Genomic DNA, 25633 nt, shown 5'->3' with positions numbered 1-25633 from the left:
TGGAACATGACGCCTTCTACCAGCACCCAGGCAATGCAAAACAAAGGCAACCAAAAGTAACAACAGCAGCTTTTGTACTGTGGACTGGCCCAGTCCAGGACTCTCTGCAAAAAAACAAACTCTACTACAAATAGAAGCAACTACTTAAAGATAGAGCAAAATCCCTTAATAAGTAAGAGCTAAGAGCTCTAAGTAAAAAAAAAATAAGAGCTCTAAATCATCAAAAAAAAAAGGACTCTAAAAAAAAAGCTACAATTTAAAGACAAGGCATCTTCAGCAACAGAAACCTAGGAGGAAACCCTGATATGCTCATGATTAGAATTAGTTCAAATGAAATTTGATTTACTGATCCTATTGACAACATACCAACATACAGGTTTCACAGCAAGTTCCTCCCCTCCAAGGAGAGATAGATATCTATACCAAATGATGTAAACCCCAACATCTCTCTCGCGCCAGGTGAGAACTGCTCTCCATAAGCAAAGAACACAGCACAGCTAGTCTCTCACCTCGGGATATGTACCCAGGAGAGGGGAAAGAGCCACTGTGGTCCCCTCCACAAAGGGATGCCTCCCCCAACCTGGATATTACCCCGTCCATTAGCTTCAAGCCTCATCTGCCAAAAGCCATGGAGGATCATAATGGATCTAGCAAATATAAAGACATAGGGAATTTGCAGACTTTGGATCCAACTCCAAAAAAAGGGGCATGCATACAAAAAAAACTGGAGCTTATAAAATGCCCTCGGGCAGATAGCCTAGTATGAACCTATGAACCTATGAACCTATGAGCGATCCAGGAACATGCCGTTTTTATCTGCACGAGCCTGCCTACACTGTTCCTGCATGGAGAGCCCTGTAGTAGGCTAATCAGCTCATTTGCTGGTGAAAACCATGCAAATGAGCTGAATTAGTAATTCAGGAAGTAGGCAGTTCTCCGTGCAGGAATAGTGTAGGGCACAGAAATGTATTCAGCTACTAGCCGAATACATTTCTGCAAAATAGAAAATGGAGGCATTGACAAAATGGCAGGAGTCAGAGCTTGACGTGGCAGAGTTGAAGATGTTAAGATTTGCACTGGGTGTGACAAGGATGGACAGGATAAGGAATAAGTATATTAGAGGGTCATCCCAGGTTGGAAGGTTTGGAGACAAAGCCAGAGAGGCAAGATTATGTTTGTTTGGACATGTGCTGAGGAGGGATGCAGAGTATATTGAGAAAAAGATGCTAAGGATGAAGCTGCCAGGTAACAGGAATAGAGGAAGGCCTAAGGTAAGGTTTATGGATGTAGTGATAGAGGACATGCAGATGGTTGGCGTGACAGAGCAAGATGCAGAGGACAGTAAGAAATGGAAATAGCTGATCCACTGGGGCGACCCCTAACGGGTGCAGCCAAAAGAAGAAGAAGAAAACGTAGGCATAACAGCCTCAAATAAAGCATGCATTCCATGTATTAGGCATGCCAATGGCCAAATATATGGCCATTGGCATGAAAAATAGTTTATTTTTTTTTTAAAAAAGTTTGTTTTTTTTGGACAATCTCGGCCGTTTAAGTATAGAGCAGCAGAGCGCAAACGGATTGTGCCAAAAATACAAAAAAGGGAAAAAATCAAGTTTGAGAGAAATCTGCATTTTGCCATAATAGTCAATGGCATGTAGAGTGAAAAGCAGAATGAAAACAATATCAGGGAATACTGGTTGCTAAGTAAGGGGAAAGGCTCAGTGTAAGTGTGGTAACTCAAGAGTAAGGCAGTGGGGTATGCAAATGAGGGGATTTATACTGAATCACAAATTTCTTCTAAGTGTCAAACTGCACCTATCCATGTAGGTGCTCCAACACCATGGTGTAGACAGGAGGACCAGTTAACATGAAAAGGGGTGTGTCTTGATTGCTGTAAGCACATTGGAGCTCAGTGGCCTGTGTTTGCCTTTAGCTAAGCACAGCTAAGGCAGGGGGTGTGTCTGAGGCTGTATTTCCCTATTCCATGAAATGCAGAGCATGTTTGCATCTAGGAAGGCCAGTTCTACTTAAAACTGTTCACTTTAGCTAAACAGGTGTGCACAGTGTGAACCCAGCCTAAAACAAAACAAAACAAAAACACAGGGGATGGCAGAACTGTTGACATTTGAGCACCAGGAATGTGCAGCATGCATCAGAGCTTAAACAGGGAGGAAATGGGGAGGCGAAACTGCAGAAGGAAGGCAATCAAGGAGAACAAGCATAGCTGGCAGGTAGAATGTATCAGAATCAGCCAATTACACAGGCAGCAGCCCAGCACACTACTATAAACTATAAAACACCTGTTAGTCTGGCTTTTCCCACAAACTCTGCAACACTGGTGTATACATTCGGGGGAATTTTAAACTGAAAAATCTAACAAAACATGTTAGGGGCTGCAGTTGCTTTGATCTCTCAGTATGTGCTAGAGACTGAGGGTGGTGAGGAGGAAAATGCTAACAACCAACTCAGACTGAGGAGAAGGAGAAAAGTGTCCAGACCCAGGGTAACCTACCAGGGGCTACATGATCTGGAGATAGTAGAGTGATACAGGGTGGAAAGGAACATACTTCAGCAACTTGTTGAGCTGTGCCAGCCTTGCCTCAGAGCCAGAACCAACAGAGGGGAACCCATCCCAGTGGATACCAAGGTATGTGTACTCTTAAGAATACTAGCTACAGGTACTTTTCAAAGAACAACTGGGGATATCATGGGGGTCTCATAGGCATCTGCATCCAGAATACTCCATAATTTCCTGGATGCCATGCGACCACATGCCACTGAGCACATTCACTTCCCCAGCACCCGTGAAGAGAGGACCAGCAATATGCATCTCTTCAGCCATGTAGCAGACTACCCAGAGGTACTGGGTGCCATAGACTGCACTCACATCCACATAGAAGCACCACCTGGTGAATGTGGTAGGGTCTATATATACTGCAAGGGCTTCCCCTCCATCAAATGCCAGGTTATGTGCGATGCCCAGGACATTAGCATGAACGTGTGTGCTGGTGGCCTGGAAGCTATCACGACTCCCACATCTGGCATTCGTCACAACTGTACCAGGCGTTTGCCAGTGGGCACATCCCATATGGCCAGCTGGAGCCATGGCTGATGACACCCTTCAGAAATGCACACACACCCACACAAGAATGACATAATGAGGCACACGCACAAACCAGGATCATTATAGAGCATGTGTTTGGGATGCTCAAGTCACGGTTCCACTGCCTTGACATATCCAGTGGAGCCTTGCAGTACTTTCCAGCCACATGTGCACACATGTTCATAGTATGTGTCATGCTACATAATACAATCCTGCAGAAACAGCTGCAGCAGGAAAAAATGAAGGCCACACAGCCCCCCACCATTGCCAAGGACTCCACAGGTATAGAGTAACTTGGAGGAGGAACATTCTGAGCCTGCCCCTGTAGGCAGACAAAGGCATGCCCAGTATGCCCTGGTCTTGGCAAAGAGGCAATGTATAGCACATACACTGACATTGTAGGGTACCAGGAAATGATCTCTCTTTCTCTCTCTCTGACTCGCACACACAGTAAAATGGATGCCAAACATCACACCACCTATACCTGACCATGTATAGGCAGTGTATTGCATGCATCCGACATAGTCAGCCCTCAAGCACCACCCTCACAACAGCTGCAGGTTCAAGGTAAGCCAGTCTCTGCAACAAAATAAACTAATGGAGTGGAATTTTCTGATAGCATATCTATGGTATTGATCAAGCATGTAAAGGAATGGGGTGGCTCACTGGGATAGCAGCAGACAACTGACAGCTTTGTGGGACAGCAGGAAGTGTATCCCCAGTACTGCCCTACCCACACCATGCAGTATCACCCTAGTTGACAAATACCACTGGAGTATATGTGGTGAGCCAAATAACTGGGGGGGTCATAGGTCACATGCATGGCTGTCAAAGTGGGGATCCCATACCCACCACCAACCCCACACAGCAGATCAGGTGTAGAAAACCATACAGAAATGCCTGGCAAAGGCCCCCACATAGTGACATCCATGAAATCCCCAACCACAGACTTTTACACAGTGGTATTGTATACAATAGAAATGCAGTAACATGTTCCTAGCCTTAAGCAGCATCCAGCTGTCACCCAGAGTGATGGTGCAATAGTAACAGAAAGTAATTGTCAGTAACACCCACAGTCAACTTACTGGTGCCATCCCAGGGGTGTCTTCTGCCGGCAGCCTGGGAATATATGATCATCAGAATGCAGTGCCCTGCTACAGATGGTCTGCATCTGTCATACCTGGCCTACAGGCCTCTGGCAAATGCCTATGTTTCACCCACAGTTCTCTGTTAGGGAGTGTCATGGGGTCCATAACACCAACATAACACAGTCCACAAAATGCAAAGAAAGGCCATGCTGATGACTGCTCGGAGCAAACCTGCCAGCCTCAGGGAGCCAGAAATCTGGACAAAGCCATGAATAATGGGGTGATGTAGGTCCAAAAAGAAGGACACCGGTGAAATACTGCTCTAATAATGTTATAAAGTTGATGGAATGATTTGTATTATCATGGAATGTCTGACGGATACGAAGTCTGAAACTGCAATGTTAACTGTCAGTAATATCTGACTTCAACCCTGAGTGACTTACAGAACACTTTTGCTTGAAAACCACACTTGTTTGGGTAACCAACAAGATATATGAGTCATGGATGTGGACATTCTGTGATACTCTGTACAGTCGACAGGCAGGGATAGGAGTTTAAACATGAGAATGCACTCACTTCAGGCAGGCCTAACCCTGGAAGATGGTGACATGTCTGCACCCACAGAACCCTGGGCCACAGCCATGGGGAGTAACACACCCCTCCCTGATCACTCATCCTATGCAACATCTTGACCCCAACTTGTGGCCATCCAAGCAAAATGAGGTGGGCCATACATATATATGTGTGACAGGCACACACCTCCAGGCTTATCAAACAGTCTGACACACACAAGACCCTCCAAGTGCAGTCAACCATTGAAGATAACCCAATGCAAAGTACTGGTAGCTATAGGCAAACATATCTGCCCAGGACACCCCCCCCCACATATCCTATCCCCAACAAACCTGTCTGGAGTCTGCATGTCACCCTGATCCTGTCTGACTTATATTACCCAACTGTGGACTGGAAATCAGACCAGGCCAGAAAATAAATGCACAGAGATTCTACCATCGTAATATATTACCAAGGTGCTGGACCATTTCCACAGCACCAACAGTCACTTGTAGGCACACCTCTCAACAGGCTGGATTGTGCAAGAATGCATAGTATTTGGCCCATAAACCTGGTGTGTGCATCATCCATCCTGTACCCCTTCTGGTAAATCACTGTGATGATCTGAAGAGGTATGTCACGAGGTACTGAAACAATACATGACAGTGTCAAACGGCATATATGACAGATGTCTGCTAAAACAACTGTAACCCTAGCAACCCATACCCAATTGTCACAATCACTTTATGGTCCATTGTCCCCACATTTTGATAGGCTATCTCCAGATATCCTGCACCAACAGGTTGAGAGGTATGACTGTACCACAAAACAAACTGGACTGGAGTACAAAACTCCCTGGAATGGAGTCCCACATGTACTATAGAAGGATACACTGGGCATGCTCATACACTTAGAGCAATGTCAGTAGGATCTAGGAATGAACAGACCTTCCCCACCCAGTGCACTTCCCATTGCTCCACCTTAGCAGTCCTGAAGATGTCTGTTACCATAGAAGTCACTTTTGTCATGCCCACCTCCATAATCTCTGTGGCATGTGCGATAACTGCATAACACTACAGTACAAAGAACTACTTAGATAGGAGTTCTAATCTCAGTCCTGGCAAATGTAAAAGACTGTGTGTGTGTGTGTGTGTGTGTGTGTGTGTGTGTGTGTGTGTGTGTGTGTGTGTGTGTGTGTGTGTTTGAGTGTGTGTGTTTACAGCTAACAGCTTTTGGGTCCATTCAAACCCAGTACACTTCCCCTTTCCCTACTTTAGCAGTCCTGCCGATATCAGTCATCTTAGAAGTGCCTTACATGTTGTTGTTTGTCTATCGGCATTTCCCGGTTAGGGGTCGGCACAGTGGAACTCCGGTCCACTAATGATTGGCAGCAGATTTTTCACGAACGCCGAGGTGCCAGCTCGACATCCAACCTTCAACGGAGGCACGCCCATTTGCATATCTTTTGAACACCACCTAACTGCAGGGAGGACATGCAGACTCCACACAGAAGGCACTCCCTGCACTCCAGCCGAGAATAGAACGGGAGAACCTCTTGCTGTGAGGCAACAATGCTACCGCTGCACCATCGTGGCTACATCAGGTCCCATAATCTCTGTGCCACATGTGATAACTGCATAATACTATAGTACAAAAAAGTAGTTAGGTAGGAGTTTTAATCTCAGTCCTGGCAAATGTAAAAGTGTGTGTGTGTTTACAACTAAAAGCTTTTGGGTCAATTCAAACCCAGTACACTTCCCCTTTCCCTACTTTAGCATTCCTGAAGATATCAGTTATCTTAGAAGTGCCTTCTGTCATGCCTCAGCCTCATAAGCTCTGGGGCACATGCGATAACTGCATAACACTATAGTACAAACAACTAGTTAGATAGGAGTTCTAATCTCAGTCCTGGCAAATATAAAAGTGTGTGTGTGTGTGTGTGTGTGTGTGTGTGTGTGTGTGTGTGTGTGTGTGTGTGTGTGTGTGTGTGTGTGTGTGTTTACAACTAAAAGCTTTTGGGTCCATTCAAACCCAGTACACTTCCCCTTTCCCTACTTTAGCAGTCCTGCAGATATCAGTCATCTTAGAAGTGCCTTCCATCAGACCTCAGCCCCATAAGCCCTGTGGTGTGTGTGATAACTGCATAACACTATAGTAAAAAGAACTAGTTAGGTAGGAGTTCTAATCTCAGTACTGGCAAATGTGTGTGTGTAATTGTGTATATGTGTAGAGTAAAGTATTTTGTGGCCTCTCCCCCCAGTACATCACCCATTGCCACACTTTACACTTCCTGAACTCCAGCCGAGAATCGAACGGGAGAACCTCTTACTGTGAGGCAACAATACTACCACTGCACCACTGTGGCTACATCAGTTCCCATAATCTCTGTGGCGTATACGATAACTGCATAACACTATAGTACAAAAAAGTAGTTAGGTAGGAGTTTTAATCTCAATCCTGGCAAATGTAAAAGTGTGTGTTTTCAACTAAAAGCTTTTGGTTCCATTCAAACCCAGTACACTTCCCCTTTCCCTACTTTAGCATTCCTGAAGATATCAGTCATCTTAGAAGTGCCTTCTGTCATGCCTCAGCCTCATAAGCTCTGGGGCACATGTGATAAATGCATAACACTATAGTACAAACAACTAGTTAGATAGGAGTTCTAATCTCAGTCCTGGCAAATGTAAAAGTGTGTGTGTGTGTGTGTGTGTGTGTGTGTGTGTGTGTGTGTGTGTGTGTGTGTGTGTGTGTGTGTGTGTGTGTGTGTGTGTTTACAACTAAAAGCTTTTGGGTCCATTCAAACCCAGTACACTTCCCCTTTCCCTACTTTAGCAGTCCTGCAGAAAGCTTTTGGGTCCATTAAAATACAGTACACTTCCTCTCTTTTCCTACTTTAGCAGTCCTGCAGATATCAGTCATCTTAGAAGTGCCTTCCATCAGACCTCGGCCCCATAAGCCCTGTGGTGTGTGTGATAACTGCATAACACTATAGTAAAAAGAACTAGTTAGGTAGGAGTTCTAATCCCAATACTGGCAAATGTGTGTGTAAGTGTGTATATGTGTAGATTAAAGTATTTTGTGGCCTCTCCCCCCAGTACATAACCCATTGCCACACTTTACAAGGGCTGGTGATGTTCCTCAACTTAGAAGTACCTTTGCACAACTGTCACCCTATAAGCTCCATGGCATGTGTGATAAATACATAACACTGTAGTAGAAATAAATACATAGGTAGGGGTTCTAATCTCAGTCTGGTGTGTATATATGTGTGTGTGTGTGTGTGTGTGTGTGTGCATATGTGTGTGTGTGTGTGTGTGTGTGTGTGTGTGCGCGCAGCTGTGTGTGCATATGTGTGTGTGTGTGTGTGTGTGTGTGTGTGTGTGTGTGTGTGTGTGTGTGTGTGTGTGTGTGAACAGTATCCTCTCAGTTGGTGGGTGGATGGGTTGTTGTGTTGGTGTGAGTACCATACCATTGGGGGGGGCAGGTTTTGCAACTTTTTGCTGTTGCCCACCCAGTACATGTCCCAGTGTCCACATTAGAAGGCCTACAGTTGTTACCCACTGTAGAGGGACCTGTAGACACTCTCCATCCCTATAAGCATTGTGCTATGTGCAATAATTGTGTGACAGTATGGGATTGATAGTAATATAGGCTGTCCATCTAATCCTTGGATATCGCTCCCCACTCAGGAATCATACACAAACACAGTCAGGTAGGCACCCCACCTACATCAGTAGTTCGCCTGCAAACTGGTTCACAGATAGAACCCACTGTGTGAAAGCAGCAGACCCCATCTCAGACTGCTGAACAGTCATGAGTGGAGTCCCACAGGTTGTGGACCTTAATTCCGTCATGATTGGGATCCACACCACTGAGGACTAGCCCTGGCTACCAATGTTTGCAGAGGAATACAAGGTGGGTGCTATTATTATCACCCCATGTGAGGCTGACATCCTACACAAAGACCTCTGAGACCTATGACTATTGTCAGAACCCTGGACATACGCTCAGTGCAAGATGATGTGCCGCCATTTCCACTGGGTACGACATGGTTCACATAAAGTAATACATTGATGGCAGTCCACTGAACACTGATTTTGGTATAATGGAACTGGGAACACAGGTTGACAGTGAGCTGTATGGTGACCACCACAGTGCCACTGTCTTCCAAATTTCCTGTCATGTGTCACTACACCTGACTCAGCGTGTGGAATCCAGGAAGTAAAAGGACAGTGTTTCCCTGTATACACACCTCAGTAGGCCAACCAGTGTGTACTATAGCCCATTTGCCATGTACCCCACTGGACACCAGCAACAACAGGAGAGTCTGCAAATGTACCTCACAAAGAGGATCTTAGGTACTACACACTTGCCCCATATGGACAGACTCCAACTGCAGTGAATCTCTGTCTCATATTGTCTGGTAGATGTGATTTCTGCCTGACATACACAGCCATGTCTGACCCAACCCTGCCAGGAATGCTACATCTGAGGACACCAATCTTTCACACAACATGCCCCAGATACCCGAACCCCATCCTCACAATCAATAGGACATACTGGAGGGACAGGTGCACAGCCCAAAGACTGGCCACTCCTTGGAATAGATGCCACACACATGTCAAGCTGAGCACAGCACTGGCCCTCTACAGGAGATATCAGGAGGAGTGGATGGGGATAGAATACCCACCCTGGGGATCACTACAGTGACTATACACAGTACACACAGTGGGGAGTATCATCAGGTGGCATGATGCCAGTGTATTCCCATAGGCTAGCCTTGTAAAGCTTCCATGGCCATTTGCCACGTACACACCTATGACTCTTTGAAACCATGGATCTCAAGGCTGTCAAATGTGTGTGCGCATTAGTGTGTTTGAGAGTGTTTGTGAGTGTGTAAACATGTGGGTGAAAGTAGTTGTTGGCCTGTCTCACCTAGTACAAATGCCATTCCCATACCTTACAAGTGCTGTAGATGTTATTCACTATATAGGTACCTTGAGACACTCCAAAACCTATAAGCTCTGTGGTGTGTGCATGAACTGTATAACACTATAATACCAACAACCACATAGCTAGGGCTTCTAATATGAGTCCATGCAAGTGTGTGTGTGTGTGTGTGTGTGTGTGTGTGTGTGTGTGTGTGTGTGTGTGTGTGTGTGTGTGTGTGTGTGTGAAAATGACATCCATTGGATGGGCATGGATTCATATTTATGCCATGGTACACACAGTAAACATTCCTAAGTCTACTGGATGAGGTCTGCTGTTCACATCAGCCATAATAGTATCTGTACACACTCTGCAGCCCTATAATCCCTGTGCAACAGCATGGAATAGTATGTTACAAATAACAAGATAGATTGGTCTGCTAATGTCAGTACTGACAAGTGTGTGTGTGTGTGTGTGTGTGTGTGTGTGTGTGTGTGTGTGTGTGTGTGTGTGTGTGTGTGCATTGGTGTGTACAGCAGTGTTTGGGATTATGTACACTCGTATGACAGTAATATGAAAACTGTCACACCAACTGCACCACCCATTGCCATACCTTACAGAAGTACATGATGTTAAAAAATATACATGTATTTCAGAAACACAACACAATATGAGCTCTGTGCCCTCTGTGATAACTACCTAACACTGTACCATCATTAACTAAATGGGTGGGGGTGTCAAACCCAACAATGGCAATTGTGATCCTGTGTGTGTGTGTGTGTGTGTGTGTGTGTGTGTGTGTGTGTGTGTGTGTGTGTGTGTGTGGGTGCGTGTGGGTGCGTGTGTGTGTGCGTGTGTGTGTGCGTGTGTGTGTGTGTGTGTGTGTGTGTGTGTGTGTACAGTATTCTCTGTGTGTTGGATCAACACAATACCATCTGTGTGTGTGGTATTCACAAACCTTTGATGTGTACCACCCAGGACCACTGTACAAGAGCTGCTGACGTCAGCCACCATGAACTTACCTGTATACACCCCTCAGCCCTATCAGCCATGTGGCACATGCAATAACTGTTATACAGACCTGTTAATTGTGTACAGCTGTACCCTGGATATGACACAGTCAATGTGTTACCACACTGCCATACCCCTTGTAGAAAAGGACTGCAGGGCTACATCCCTCTGACAGACAGACACCAAGAGCACAAACAGAATACATTATGGAGACCACAGTCAGTCAGTGTTAATAACCGCAATAATGCATCATGGCTGGACAGCTACACACTCTGACGTGTAACCATTAAACGTGCTGGCTGTCAACACTTTACACAGCATTACATTGCTAACCTGTACTAAATTCACCTTGTGCATCAGAATCATGTTAGCATGTCCCTGCATCAATGGTATGGATGACAGGGATGTGGCACAGGTGTCATCATATGCACAGGGTGTGGTGTGGGTTTGCCAGAGGCCTAGGCTGAGCCAATTGGTTGACATCATGTGTGTGGGTAGGAGGTTATGTATTACATGGACTGTGCAGAGGTGGTGTATTTAAGTGTGGATGTGCCCTAGCTGTGATGGTAATGTGTGTGTATATGGATGCACACAGTTCTGCCATGTTGCTGCCCTGCACAGGGGTATGTTGGACAGCTGTGGACCTTACATGGCAGGGTGTACAGTTCACAGTGTCCAGCCACAGACATGGGAACTGGGCCTGTCAGGGGTTCCACTGGCACCACCAAGCTCAAGGCCAAATGGAGTAGTACTCCCTAATGCTGACAGTTGTCTGCTGAAGCCGCATCCCTGTTGGGACTGGCCAGGACTACATGCCCGTGGCCTGCTGGGTTGTGATGTTGACAGCACCCCCCCTGCATTTGTGCTGCTGGTACTGCCACTACTGGAGCGGCAGCAACATGTTGCATGGCCACGTAGACCTTCAGCTGTTCGTGGTGCTGTCCTATGTCCATGTGACCGACAACCAACTCCCACCACATGCTCCAACACAGACATCCCATGGTCAAGGAGTGCCACCATCTCACCCAACCATCTATCCATGACCTCAGCATAATAACAGTGGGCATCTGCAAGATCACGGATGTTGTCACACTTATCAGGAAGATTTGCCATCTGGACCCTGAGATTCTGTCTGGTGTGATGTTCCATATGTGCCTGTGCTCCATAATGGTCAAAAACATGCATCTGGTGACACCTGCTGTGGCACTTCTGGCAGGGCCATGACATGTAGGAGTCCTCCTCCGAGCATCTCTGCCCATCCACCTGTGTGGGACCTCGCCTGTTATCCAGCTATGGCTGGAGTCTACAGGTACACTTGTCCTAGTCACCACACTTTCCTGTCCCACGCCACCACCCACCAACTGTCCTTCATCTATGGCCACTGGTGATGGGGCATGTGTAGGTATTGTGAATGTGTGCAGGGATGGGGTGGACAACAGTGGGATGCCAACCAATGGCACAGATTCAGACCCTGACAACCCTGCCTGTGCCTCACTATGCCTATCATCATTGTCAGAGTCTGCAGAGACACTGACATCAGTTTCCACGTGGGAGGGACCCTGAACCCCATCGCCACATGTGAGGGGAAGACAATATCTCTAATTTAATACCTGTAAAGTATGGTTTACTTACACACACACACTCACACACACACACACACACACACACACACACACACACACACACACACACACACACACACACACACACACACACAGTTACAGGTGAGGTGGCACAAAGATATTACACAGACCTCACATTACCCAACAATTGATATGCCTGACACATGACACTCAATATCATGCATTGCAGCCATTCTTAAACCTTATTAACAATCTACATCTCTGTGATGCTTGAGTTGTGTTAGTAGGTGATGTCCCTTCCCCTAGAACACAATGCACCCATGTACACATTATTGCTGTGCACTGGTGTACCATACTGGCATCTACTGTAGACCACACCTCACAACTGTACAAATCATTGCTGAATGTGTAGATGTCTGGAACTTATGATTGCTCTGTTCCTCACAACCCTTATGTTATAACTGGGATGATATGAGGACTGATGCCACCAATTAATGACATACATTTGATTTGCACATCTCATCAGCAGCAGGGAATGTATGTGCAATCACATCCGGTTACAACAATGACCTTCTTAGCATAACATAGATATGATAACCATACAAACCAACCTCTTTTATGATATAAAATCAGACCACAGTACTGCATGTGAAAACATTACACACCTTATATGTGATATATGACCTGTGCAATCCAATCAAGAAAAAGACAAATGTGTTAGCTGTGAAGAGACTGAATGAGATGCATACACTATTGCAGTTGCATAACTATGAACACCCTTAAACCAATGCTTAGTTGAAGCACCTGTTAATTGCACTACAGCAGTCGCAGTGCCTGGGAAGGGGTATATTAGCATGGTACATCTTGCCTTGGCATTATTTGGACAGTCTTCCCTACAAAGGCCCCCCAAATCTGTAAAATTGCATGGCCAGCTCATGTGCACAGTCCTTGGAGGCCAGATGGGGGTTTACTATTGGTGTTGAGTCTGGGCTTTGTCTGGCCCAATTCATAACCTTGATTGTGTTCAGATAGAGCCATTCTTAGCTAGCTTTGGATGTATGCTTCAGTTCATTGTTGTGTTGGAAGCTGAAACCTCTCTCCATCCTTGGCCATATTGAAGATGCTTGATGGCTGTGGCACACACGTGAGTGTTATTTATAACTGTTCAGAATTCCTTCCACAAAATCTACAGGCCTAGTTCCAGCTAATGAACAGCAACCCTAATGCTGGACACTGCCACCATCAAACTTCAACATGTGTATGGTGGTTCTCAGGTGAAGTGAGGTGTTGCTTGTGTACCATACGTAGCTTTAGGAATACTGTTTGTAGGTTTGAACCTTGGTCTCATCACACCATTACACATTGCAGCACATGCCTTTGGGAGACTTGATGTTATATCTGGCTACCTGTACACAGCCCTGGATGGTGTTTGATGTGGGTAAGTGCTTCTATCTACTGACATCTCCCCATAGGCCCGACTTATGCAGAATGCAGTTGATTGTTGCCAAATGTACTACAGAAATAGTACTTGCCAGAGAGTTCTGCAATTCCCTCAGTGTTGCTTCATGTCTCCTGGCAGGCTCCCTGACCAGTTCTCAACAAGTCTTGTCATCTGTTTTGGAAGGACATCTGGTTCTTTTCAACAGCACCATTGTCCCATATTTAATCCACCTTTTGATGACTGTCTCCACCATGTTCCATGGTTTATGCAATGTTGGGGACACTTTTTCTACCCTACTCCTGACTGATACCTTTCCACAATGAGTTCCCTTCAATGCTTTGTAAGCTCTCTGCCAAACATGTCTTTTGCTGTACCAGCCAACTAGATAAATGTCAAATATATCCTACTAGAGCAGTTTGAAATTATTTGGGGTAATCAGAGTCTTGTTAACTGATGGCATGTGTGTAACCAGAAAGAGAATGCTGTGATTATTGGAAGAGGTCCATCAATCAAGTACTGCTTTCTGTGTGTGCACATGTATGCAACCCGTGTATACTACATTTCTTTTGTTTAATATTTACTGCCCTAACAGATTTGTTTGCTTGTCAATAGAATTGTACAGATTATGGGTCACATTCAAGGTGGGAAAAGTTTTGACAAGATTTTCTGTGGTCTCACTGTTGTGTAGTACACAAACCTGGCATTTCAACAGGGGTGTGTACACTCTTGATATCCACTGTATGTAGGTGTTCAGATAGCTGCTTGTGGTAGGCATGGACAGAGAGTCATAACACAGTTGCACACTTCTCCTATTACAACCTGATAATCATGCCTATTCTACTACCCATATCATTGTCATGGCAGTACAACCAGTACCTGTAAACATTTATGTCTGTTGCATGCACTGAAAGTGATATTACACACAAGTAGAACATGCACAACTTATTTACATACATAGATAAGTAAGTTGATTGCACAGTAGGCTTTGTTATCACAGTGCTAACCTGGAGGATGTCCCACATTCATATCTAGGCTATTATGTTACGGTGTCATTTTTAACAGACTTGACAACGGTTTGCGTAACATAACACAAGTCTATGTGTAAGTGACTACAGATATCAGGCACATGTGCTTATGAGACTGTACAGTTGAATGGTATGAACTCACTATATCACATGTTTTTCAACACACAGTTTTGCAACAGTACTTTACTCTGCACATGCTCTGTTCTGTTATATTTACAAGAGAGAATGTGTATCATAGTTATATGCACAGGTAACATATGGATATGTACAACATCCCAGTAGCTAGCCTAGCAGTGACACAGTCAGTGGTGTTTGACAGACACTCCAGAAGTTGCCAAATGTCAGCTGACTTTCCTGGGGTGAGTCAGGGGCCTAAGCTGTGATCTATGTCACTACACACACAGCCACATGCTATGGCCATCGGTGCTGTTCAGCAGTACATCAGTATAGCAAGTCTTGTTGAGAAACATATTCTTTCAAACCCCTATTTTCCATTATAACAGACCACCTACTGCATTCAATTACATGTTTAATTGTTTCACATACCTTTTTGTTTTTTTCCTGGACTTTTCAGAGATATATCTTTTTTATTTCTTCAAACTGGATCAGCTTTGAAGCAATTAACTGTCTATGACAGAGGTGTTTTGAATAGATGGCAGCTTGTCTTTTGTAGGTTATGCTCATGACCATATGATGGCCTGTGCACCACTTGGTGCTCCCCAGTTGCTAATTGCATGCAGAGCAGCTGTGTAGTTATTTCAATAGCCTTTGTCATGGCAACACACTCCTATAATTGAGTAGTCCATGTGGGCGTTGGCACTTTCCCTTACCTGTGAGGTGTGAGAGCTACTACCTCTTACAACAAGACTTGTGGAGACATGCCAACTAAATGGTGGAGAAGGTTCAAGACTTAGGGGCAGAATGTGAGTATTGCTGTTATATGTTTTGAATGCAGATAGTTTAATAGTGTTTGCCAGAACATGCTACTTCTGCATGAGTTTCAATCTGTCAAAGTTCTGTGTCTGCTTAACTCTCAAATGCAGGGTTATCCACATAATGGCCAGAGGTTTGCCTGTTATGTTTGTCTGTTCCCCAGACAGGTGTCATCCTTGGCAAATCAGTAGCATACTCTGTTGATTGCAATCCATAAATGCTAACATCCATTTGTGTTTCTGATTTTATATCCCTCAGAAAAGACATGTTACAACAAACCCTGTAACACCAGCAACATTCTCAGTGTATAACAGCAATATTTCAGGTATGGCCATGTGTTTGGGCCTCTGTCACCCAGTTATGTCAGGCTTTGTCCAGATGTCATACAATAGGAGTTTGATAGGTATATGGTCTATCATTATTTAGTGCAGTCATTCCTGCTGAGAGGAAAGGCTGGACAACATGTGGAAGTCTGTATATTCAAGAGGTTGGTATGTAGAGAATGCTCTTAGATGCCCTTGTCACATATTGTATGTGTGGGATAGTAATAAGTGTCTTAAAACTAGGCTGTTAGAACATGTGAGACATATTACTGATAAGAAAGAAGACAGTTCTATAGCTGTACATTTGAATGAATTTCACCATGGGGACAGTAGTGGGTTACAAGGTACTGTTTTGGAAATAGTCTGTTTCTCAGTATGATGAAACATTCATAAAAGAACAATTGCTATGTGCAGAATCAATTTATATTTTTTAAATGAGATACTTCATCCCTAGGGGGTTAATTGAGGAGTGTAATTGGAGGCTGTGTATTTAAATGTAATTATGTGTTAATTGCTTCTTGTATGTAAGGCAAGTATTTCTTGTAATGCTTTACTCCTTGAAGGCTTTGGCCAAAACATCAGAGAATAATAAACTTGTGTGAATTACTGGCTGGTTGTTTTTCTCTTTACTATCTTCAGTTCTGTTAGTTTATTTGCTAAGAGGTTGTTGTATGTCTGGCCATTGTGTATGACCTATCATGGTTTTGAAGCAGCGTACTGTTCACTTATTATTTGGACTGTCGGATGGGGGGACAGATGTGAGTGTCATGGGTCCTTTTGTATCCAGCTGTGCAGGCTGCCCCAGTTATGGGTGGTCTATCAGCAGCATATGACATGTATGCATATATATATATATATATATATATATATATATATATATATATATATATATATATATATATATATACACACACATATATATATATATATATATATATATATATATATATATATATATATATATATATATATATATATATATATATATATATATATATATATATATATATATATATATATATATATATATATATATATATATATATATATATATATATATATATATATATACACACACACCTCAGTATTTATTGGTAATATATCTACATATTGTCATACACATATATGTATTTCCATGCATATCTATCTATCTATCTATCTATCTATCTATCTATCTATCTATCTCTATATGTATATGCTTCTTTATATAAATATATATATATATATATATATAAATATATATTTGTGGATACCAATCCTTCCTGATTGCACAGTGTCTCTTACCTATTGTAAACTGGCTGTATTGCATGGCGTGTTTGACAAAACATCCCATAGACCTACAACTCAGATGGCTTAGTGGTACATTGTTGCTGCTGTAGTGTACAGGGTCCTGGGTTCAAGTGCTGTTTATTTTGTTGCTTGACAGAACAAGGACTGTTTGATAGAGAGTGATTAAGGCAGTTTTGAGCAGCTTTAAGCATTTTTGCATAGGATTTCATAATGGTAAGTGATGCTAATGTACGGTAAAATGAATAGGCGCTTACACCATTTAGGCTTCGCTTAGCGATGCTTCCAAGTGTGCAAATCTGCTTAGCATTCACATCTAAGCAATGCTGAAACCTGCTAAGCAGAGTTCAGCCCTGGTAATCATTGTTCACATTCCAGTGTGATAAAATAGCAGAATAATGACATAATTTAATAAGTGTATTCAATTTTTTATATATAACATGCTTCTATGTGCTGTCATTACAGTAGCAAGTGGGGTGAATATACTGCATGGGACACTTGGGTATACATGGGTAGTATCACATTTCTTTTTTCTGTTTTTGTTGGGTTTATTTTGTTTTTTTTTTATACATGGGTAGTATCTTATGTTATATGCACTCACACTTGCATGTTACACCGGCTACAGTGCACTGGTTGACATAAATAATTTAACACATATTGTTTTATTAACTTAGTACTTTTAACACTGCTTTTCCATATAAAATTAGATTGCCAGTTGTATTACTCAAACAATGCACCCCTGCATGCAAAGCTGGGACTCTGAGTACTACACTATCTTGTTCTTGGTGTTAGAGCTGTATCTTGTTATGTATCTCCTATTGGGTATTAACATTATATTATTATATTAACTGTAGACTGCTATGTTTTTTGCCCATGTCATTGGGACAGCTGTCATGTAGTAATGGCATACATGTCAGTTTCAGACTTCTATCCTTCAAAACATTCATCCTACCTGTTGCCTATCTACTTTCTGTCTGTCCTCTGTGCAGATGTGCAGATTTCAGGTACTGCTAAAGCCATAGAACTATGTAGGTGCCCACACAGTATTGTGCTGTGGGCCTGGACACTGCTTCTAGTTCCAACATATGGGACATTCCTACATGTGGGCCTTGACCCCTTTCCTTGCCTGTGTGAGGGCCATTACAGAGGTGGTGGGCTACAAATTCACAGACAGTAGGTGGGAATACTTCACAGGACAGGACATTTGGGGACAGCCCAACAACATGGGGGACATATCCCCAGAATAGTGAATAGATTCTGTGTCATCAGTGCTGTTATACACATGGTGGATTGATAGATTGTCAATGTTTGTGTGGACATGCATTTAGTGAGTGACTTCACATCTGACAGTGATATGTCTCTGACATACCTCTCCACTGGCTTGTTATCCACAAACTGGCCACATGTTTGCCTGTTATGTTTTGTCTGCTTCCCAGACAGTTGGTGTCCTTGGAAAATCAGTCGGGGACTCTGGGGAATGCAGTCAGTAAATATTCACATGTATTGGTATTACTGATGTCATATTCCTCATAAAGGATAGGTTACAACAAACCCAGTAACATCTGCAACTGTCTCAATTTATGACAACAATATGTCCAGTCTATGCCTGTGTTTGTGCCTCTGTCCCCAAATGACGTCAGGCTTTGTCCAGATGTCAGTGAGGCTCAGACGCATTTAGGATTATTATTTCTTGCCTTCATTCCTGCTACCATCTCAGTGATGTAGTAGACCCACAGGCATGTCAGGGAAGAGGCCGTAGATATGAGTCCTGAGCCTGCACATTCTGAGGTGAACTGTACATTTGAAAGGTATGTGTATGTCTGGCCATTAACAGACTTCCAGGATTGTGTACACATTTCATGTGTACATGCTATTTAAGCTGTGTATGGAGGGGGTTGATGTAAGTGTTATGGCTCCTTTTTCACACAGTCCATATATTCTACTATTCACTTGACTTACTAGTATGTGACTGTGAGTGTGATGATATTGGTTGTGGGTATGCACTTTCACACTGGTGTCTGTTTTTCAGTGCTCTTACATCCCTGTAGTGCCTGATATATTTGCAAATACATTTGTAATTACCCATAGCATATTTCCTATTTCAATTACTTGGTGCTGTTTCACTAAATATGTGTTACAGCACACAGGAGGGTGTTACTGCAGCAACTGTGTTAGCTTATCTACACCAGTACTTCAGATATATCCCCATTTGCATGGCTTCCACCCACCACTTTGTCAGCCTTGGTCAAGATTCATTGCAGTAAGGGGTTTTGAGCATACCTCTCAACTGGCTGGATTGTTTCAGGATGTCCAGGTTTATTGCTCATATGTCTGGTCTGTTTTACAGATTATTCTCATTTCTGTGGTAAATCACTGTGATGATATGATGATTGTTGTCAGTAAATGATGACATACATTTCATTCAATCCAAAAAATCCACTGTTTAGTAGAAATAAAGGCTGTAAAAAAATATGTAAGCATAAACCTTATCTAATCTTATCTGCCATCTCATTTCATATTGTAGGACATGTTGGGCATACTGTGTGGGGAAAACCAAAAGAAATTTGAGAATTCATATATATGAGCATGTAAGGGACATTAATAAAAAGAATGAAAATAATGCCCTTTACAGGCACACATTAAAATGTACGAATATGAATATAACATTTTGGGTACTGGAAGAGGACAAACATAATGACAGGGGTGGAAACTGGGAGACACTCTTGGAATTTCGTGAAATTATATGGCAGATAAGATTAGATTCTTGTACCTATCCAGGAATGAACGACCATATCTCCATCAAGCCAGCCCTGAAATTATTGTCACTAAATCCTAAGAGAGGTTTTTAAGTTAACATTAAGGATCAGATGTGGTGACTAGCATGTTTATGCTTACATATTTTTTGTGGTCTATATCTCCCCTTCATTAGTAGTTTTGTGTTTTTTAGTTTTTTAGTAATACATTGCACACTGGTTTTTGACCTGTACAATACAGTATGTCAAGTATATATATATCATGGGTCACCTTCAGATGCCCGACAACGCGTTTCGCCGACACGGAATCTGACGGGACGAAAACACCGACAACTCAGATGACCGACAAGGTGAGAATCCGACGGACTCGGTAAGTGTGTGATAGAGTGAGGGATTTAGTGTTAGGGAGCGGACAGGTAAGTGTGCGATAGTGAGGGACTGTGGGTTTAGGGGTGGGTTAAGTGAGTTAGGGTTAGGGTGCAGGTAGGCTGCGGTAGTGTCGGACCTTGGGTTAGGGGTGGGTAAGTGAGTTAGGGTTAGGGTGCAGGTAGGGTGGGGTGTGAGTGTGTCGGACCTGGGTTAGGGGTGGGTAAGTGAGTTAGGGTTAGGGTGCAGGTAGGGTAAGTGTCGGACCTTAGGGTTAGGGTTTGGGTTAGGGATAGTGGATATTTTATGTAGTGTACTGTGTTGTTTACGGTAGTGTGTTGGTGTAATGGTTTTCGTGTTTTGCGTTGTCGGTATTTTTGTTGTCGGTCTTTCATCTGAAGGTGATCCATATATTATATATTACAATATATATATATATATATATATATATATATATATATATATATATATATATATATATATATATATATATATATATATATATATATATATATATATATATTCATCCCTATTAGAACAATATTATAGACACTTTAGTAGTTTTTTGTATTGCTTTTAATATATATATTTATTTTGCTTTTTGACTAGGATGTTTGTAGTTACATATGCACTTTTGCATTTTTGACAAGACAGTCAGCTATTTTATATTGTGTTTTTAATGATGGCTTGGTAGTCTACAGTATTATAATTGTATTAGACAATTTTATTGCATTTATTAGTCTCTACATGTGTGTTTTGCCAACCTTACCTAGCTACTATTTATATTATATAAATTGAATAGATGGATTTTGTACTATACCACCTTGTAATTTGTATGTGTATTGGTTTTAATATGTATTAACTTATTAATTCATTAAGCGCGAATGAGAGCCAATATAATGAAGTAAAATGCTATTTAAAACAGATGTTTTAAGAATAACAGATGATTCTGATGAAGTCTCAGTGAGATGAAATGAAAGTGCGCTAATCTGTTTGTGATATATACATTTTCAAGTATTAAAGTGGTTTTCTGTGTGAACAGTGTCGCTCATTCTTCAATAATATACAACGAAGGACAGCCTTTATTGCTACTAAACAGCGGATTTTTTGGACTAGTTGGTTGTTTACAGTTGGTGTACTATTGACATACATTTCATTGTCATACCTCACATCCATCAGAACATGTGTGCTGAAACAAACTGTGTCACTCTGTCAAGAAGAGTACAGGAGGGCAATGACTTCTTCCTTCCTGGATGCAAAAGCATTAGTAATGAGATGTGCCACATAGAAGGACTTTCTGACCACATTGGCAATGTAGTGGTCAAAAGAGGCATTGCTGTTAACCTGTGTACCCAGATCTCTTGTAACACCTTCTGTGTTCAGGGGACTACCATCGATGTGGTAATTCATGGGAACAGTTTTTTTCCCAAACGGAATGACAACACATTTTCTGACATCGAGTTTAAGGCCATAGCTATAACACCAGTCATTGCTCTCACTGAGACCTTTCTTTAGGATGCCAATATAACTTGGGTAGTTAATAATAGCTCCCAACTTGCAAATGTCTGCAAATTTTGTCAGCCAGAGTCCCTTCATGTTGTCATGGACCTCAGAGAAGTAGATACCAAACAGGAGAGGACCCAGGACAGAACCCTGTGGGACTCCACTTATGACGGCTCATCAGTCTGACTTGGAGGCAGCTATTTTCACACTGTGAGTTCTATCTCTGAGACAGTTTGCAGCCCACCTAGTGGTATAGGGGTTGATGCCTAGCTTAATGAGTTTTTGCATGATTCCTGAGTGGGGAATGTTATCAAAGGCTTTGGCCAGATCAGGTTAGGCTGCATGAGTCGCCCTGTCTTCATCAGTAGCTCGGGTGACTGAGTCAAAGAAGTTGTCCAGGTTGATTGAGCAGGCATGACCTACCTTTCACAAAACCAAACTGTGTGGGATCCTGAGTCTGGAGATTCCCATATCCCTGTTTATTAGGTGCATGATGATGCATTTAATGGCTTTGCATAACAGACTTGTCACGCTAATGGGGCGATAGTTCCCATGGTCTGTAGTCACTCCTGCTTTGTGGAGAGGGGTGACTGTAGCAGTGCACAATGTGGTAGGGACAAAGCCTGAGGTAAGGCTGTGATTGAACAGGGCACATAGGTGAGGTGCCAGGTCACTTATGTAGCTCATGTAGAACACAGCCAGGGATATTGTCAAGTCCCATAGAAGTTGTATTCTTGGCCTTGGACAGTGATGTTTTAACCTGTGCAGCAGTAAGCCTGGGTGCCTGGCAGTGTACTGATATTCTGATTGGTACTTTGGAGGTAAAGTTGGCAGTGAATCTGTTGGCCAGTATATTGGAAATATCTGCTGGCTCAGTCTAGGAGGTACCATTGTTCAGTACCACAGAGCAAATGTTGGTATTGCCATGGAGATTCTTTACATAACTCTAGGAGGCCTTGTAGTTGTCTTTACTATGTGCTGCAATTCATTTTTCACAGCTAGTTTTAGAGTATTTGATGAGAGATCTCAACTTTTTGTTGAGGCTGATAATGGTGTTATTCCATTCTTGGGACTTCTCCTTATTCCATATCAGTTTCCGCCTTCTGCTGTAGAGTTTCTTAATGGCAGAGGACCACAAGATTAGCTTCCTTTTTTGGAGAAGAGTGTCTTGGTTCTATTGGGTATGGCAGAATCCATGCATTTGTGTACATGCTCAGAGTGCATTGGTGTTTGATTTTGCAGTCACACAACTAGTCTCCATTTGCATGGCTGGCGTGAGGTTAGCCACCTCTGTTTTTCGGAGGCCAGAGTTAGCTTTAGAAAGGCTTTTATGAAAAGTTTGGCAAGTGCATTGGTACATGAGTACCTTCCCCAGTTAAAGGAGGGCTAGGTTGGACAGTAATATTCACCAGGGTGATTAGGAACATGGAGTGTGAGTCTTGGGAAATTATGGAGGACTGATACAACCTGGATTACTGTCTTACCCAATGTTGGCTACACCTGCAGTATCTGTGATGTGATGTGTTATGTTGGCTACCAGTCTGGAGGTCTGTGCATCATTTATGAATATGGAAATACCACCACCTTTGGAGCTTCAGTCTAAGTTCTGGGGACAAAAGGTGTGGAATGAGTTATATGCTTGTAGTGCAGGGGTGCTTTCTGCTGCCTTTAACCAGGTGTCTGTTACAGCACAAATGTAAATGTTCTCCATTTTAAGGAGTGCTTCAAGTGAGTGCATTTTGAGAGCTAGACTTCTAGTGTTGAGCAGCATGACTCTCAGCATGTGTTTGTAACTGTTATATATTTATGTTATATTTTTATATATATATATATATATATATATATATATGTGTGTGTGTGTGTGTGTGTGTGTGTGTGTGTGTGTGTGTGTATTTATTTACCTTTCTATATATATGTGTATGCATAAATGTAGATATATTTTAGTGTATATATCTATAAATATATCAATTATGTATAGATTTGTCCACATATATGCATCTCTATATATATATATACATGTATATATAAAAAACCTGACTGATTCTACAGAATCCTTTCCCAACTGCTGAATGAGTCTACCAATTGATATGTTTGAAAAATCATCACTGTTTTGTAGTGCTCAGATGGTGTAATGGTACATTACACTGACTGTAATTTACAGATCCCTGGGTTTAAGACTTTGCAGGACTTATTATTTTGTTGCAAGACAGAAAGGTTGCTGCTGGTGAGAGAGGAATAAGGGCAATATTTAAAAGAGGTCCCTAGTTTGGACCCATTGACCCCCATTTTGACAGCGTTTGGATAGACTTGTTGCAGTAAGATGTTCAGAATATGGATCTGATGTACGACTGCAATACACACATATATATATATATATATATATACATATATATATATATTTATATATATATATATATATATATATATATATATATATATATATTTTTTTATTTTTATTTATTAGGTTGGGAGGGTGGCCTAATGGTTAAGGTGTCTGTCTTACAAACACAAGGTACAGGGTTTGAATCTCACAAGGGATAATTGTTTGAATCTCACAGGGCTTAAAATGTCTCACAAGGGCAGTTAGCCTAGTACTAACCTATAAATACATATGTATTTCTTTACTTTTATATATATATATATATATATATATATATATATATATACATACACACACATATATGTGTATTTCTTTACTTTTCTATATACACACACACGTAAATATATATATATATATATAAAAAACACTTGACTAATTCTACAGAATCTTTTCCCTACTATTGAATGACTCTACTAAATGATATCTTTGAAAAAGCATCAGACAATTCTACAGCTCATGTGGCTTAGTGGTAAATTGCTGTGGCTTTGCAACGGCTGATTATTTTGTTGCTGGGCAGACCAAGGGCTGTTGGATACAGAGTGATTAAGGCACTTTTAAGCAGTTGTAAGTGGGTTTGTACAGGTTTGCGTGTCAGTAAGCAATGCTAACTTATAGTGAAATATGCTTACACACAGTAAGCCTAGAAGTGCTTAATCTGAGTTAGCTAAACTTATCACTGTGCAAACACGCTTACTCCCACTTACTCTTGCTTACTCCCGCTTACCCTATGCTAATTTCTTTAAAAGAAAAAGGAGTGATAGGAAAGTGGTGAAAAAGGGGCACAAAGAGGGAAAACCAATATGAAAGATAGTTAGGGATGTGCAGGACGGGTGTAGGGACGGTCCATAGCTGTCCATTTCTTCTACAGCAACAGCTGTGCATATATACAGAATTTGAAGGTAAATGTGGACACTCAAAACCCTGAAAGAGGGGTGAGGACAAAAATAATGTGTTGTGAAGCCAATTAGACCATATTACATGTGTCCAGTGGACACGTGTACAAAATGGACAGCTATGTATGTGGCGACATTTTTTTTTGCGGGAACAGATTGCCTTTTTTTTTTTTTTTTTTTTTAAGGTGAGAGTGGAATGTTGGAGAAGGATAGTAGGTATATTTGGGGGAGGTAAGTTGGGTAGGAAGAGAGACAAGACAGCAAACAGGGGCAGTATATGACACAATGTGGGGGTAAACACCTTGGATGGGGAGGGGTGGTCAGATGCCCATGAGCTCCCAAATGGATACAGAGGGACTGAGGTCCCCACCCATGGGCAGTCACCACTGCACCTTCATAGCCCCGAAGGTGGCTGTGCTGGGGGCTCAGCAGGAGGGGCAGGCTGACCTCTAGATGCACCATG

This window comes from Protopterus annectens, chromosome 1.part1 (genome assembly GCF_019279795.1).
Source record: "Protopterus annectens isolate FY-2018-M chromosome 1.part1, PAN1.0, whole genome shotgun sequence".
In the NCBI taxonomy this organism is placed as follows: domain Eukaryota; kingdom Metazoa; phylum Chordata; order Ceratodontiformes; family Protopteridae; genus Protopterus; species Protopterus annectens.
This window is presented reverse-complemented; position numbering follows the sequence as displayed.